Source organism: Antechinus flavipes, chromosome 4 (genome assembly GCF_016432865.1).
Source record: "Antechinus flavipes isolate AdamAnt ecotype Samford, QLD, Australia chromosome 4, AdamAnt_v2, whole genome shotgun sequence".
NCBI lineage: Eukaryota > Metazoa > Chordata > Mammalia > Dasyuromorphia > Dasyuridae > Antechinus > Antechinus flavipes.
This window is the reverse complement of record NC_067401.1, coordinates 470,979,674-470,982,063: the sequence shown is the minus strand read 5'-3', so window position 1 is coordinate 470,982,063 and position 2,390 is coordinate 470,979,674.

Below are 2,390 nucleotides of genomic sequence, written 5' to 3'. Positions count from 1 at the left end.
AAAACAAGCAATTAGTAGGTGCCTACCATGTGCCAGAATAGGCAATAAATGCCTCGCTAGTATTAGCAGATACTTACGAGTCTGGGAGGTCATACTGATTTCCATTTTCTAACAGGGAAACTGAGGCAGTTGCCATGTCCAAGGTATTTGGGGACTCCAGAAAGTTGAGTGATTTTGGAAGCTCGAATGCTGATGATAGAACTCGATGAGAGAGGAGTCTGTGACTGAAATGAGCAGAACCAGGAGATTGTTGTTCACAGCAACAATAAGACTGTACAATCATCAATTCTGACGGATGTGGCTCTCTAACAATGAGATATGACCCAAAGCAGTTCAATTCTTCAGTAATGGAGCAAACCAGCTACATCCAGTGAAAGAACTGTGGGAAATGAGTGTGGACCATAACATAGCATTTCCACTCTTTCTGTGGACAACCAAGACTGGTTGTCATTATTCAGTTGGCTATGACTGCAAGCATTTTTGTTTTTCTTCTTGGATTTTTACCTTCTTTCTAGATCAGATTTTTCTTGTGCAGCAAGACAACTCTATAAATATGTATAGACATATCGGATTTAACATACTTTAACATATTTAACATGTATTGAACTTATCATCTAGGGGAGAGGGTGGTGGAAGAAGGGACAAGTTGGAACAGAAGATTTTGCAGGAGTCCGTGTTGAAAAATTACCCATGCATGTGTTTTGTAAGTAAAAAGCTGTAATAACAAAAAAAGTACCCACAGACTTATTGATATAGATATATATATATAGATATATATATATCACTGCATCTGAGGCAGAAAGTCCGATATCGAATTGGGGTTGCAGATATTTGTCAGTTGATTTAGCCAAGGTTGTATTCAGTTGAACTCCCTATTTTCTCATATTTGAAAATGGAGGATAAATAGCACCATTTTTCAGGTTTGTGACTATCCAAATAATAAACATTCTGCTTTTCCAACCTTAAAACACCACATAAATTATTATTACCCACTAATATGATCACTGTTTTGTCCCGATTGGACAATATATGGAAAGTTTTTGGTGCCACATTTTAGTAGTGGCAGTGATAGTCTTCCCAGAAAAGGGTAACTGGGAAAATGGAATTAGTCTGGGCTATATAAGAAGCCAAAAGACTGGAATGTTTAGAAAAGATCTAAGAGTGAGGGGAGGAGTGATACATGGCTTTTAGTTAAAAGTCTTATGAGGAAAGAGATTCGAGCTAATCTGCTTGGGCCCCAGAGCTGAATTAAGACCAATGTCTTGGAACTAGTACATTCATCCTCAATGTAAGGAAAAATTTCACTTTTGGAGACTTTTCAGAAGTGGAAAAAGACTTGCTTGGATGATAAAAGTGGGTTCGCTTGAAGTTTGACTTTTTAATAAAGAAAAGGCTAAATGATGCCTTGTTATAAATGAAGGCTTAAGTAAAAAGATATTTCTGTTAAGAACCTGGAGTGAGGAAGACCTGGGTTCAAATGTGACAAAACACTAGCTGTGTGACCCTGGTCATGTAAGTTCCTGCCTCAGTTTCCTCATCTGTAAAATTGGAGAAGGAAAGGGGAAATGCTTTGTTATATCTTCCAACAAAACCCCAAATAAGGTCAGTAAGAGTCAGATGTGACTGAACAGAAATTCCTTAAGCACTTAGCTCTGGAAAGAGCATTAGATATCACTTGGGCTAAGTATTTATAAATATGGAAACGGACATAAAAAGTAATGTGTTAGAAATGCTCTCATCAAGTTTGAGAACCATGATCTGAACACAGGTCTGCCCACTCCTTACCAGCCATGTTTCTATTAAACTGTGCTCCCTGTTGCCCTTAAAGATTCTGTAAATGGTATTCTGGTGAACGAAGGAGGTTCACTTTATCCCTCAATTTTTGGAAGGAAAATGGGCTTTCTATTTAAAATCCATAGAAATCATTTGAGATACTTAAGCATCTCCCAGCCCAATTATAAGAGACAGCCATTGACGAAAAGGGAATGTTATATAAAAGCCAAGAGTAAACCATCTTTTCTCAGCAGGATGAGATGAGATGGAGATAACCAGACTTTTTCATGTCCAGTGTCTGAATCCAGGAAAAATGTCTGGAGTTTTCAGCCAAGTTTCTCTGCTGTCTATTTCTTCTGCCGTTGTAAGGCTTTCGATGTTTTCAACTTGGACAAATAGTGTAGCTATGACCTTTCCACTTAACAAATACTTGAATCTATCTATCTTCTCCTGAATTCCTGAGGAGGCACAGAGGAGAAGTCTGGCTGAGAATTTGCAGATAGAAATGCTTAATTCTGTCCAATCGAGTCGTCAGTAAAACGAATGCTTTATCTTAAGAACGTCTAGAGCTAGAAAATGGCTTCACCCTCATTCTAGCCGTCTCCAAGGCTGGTTGT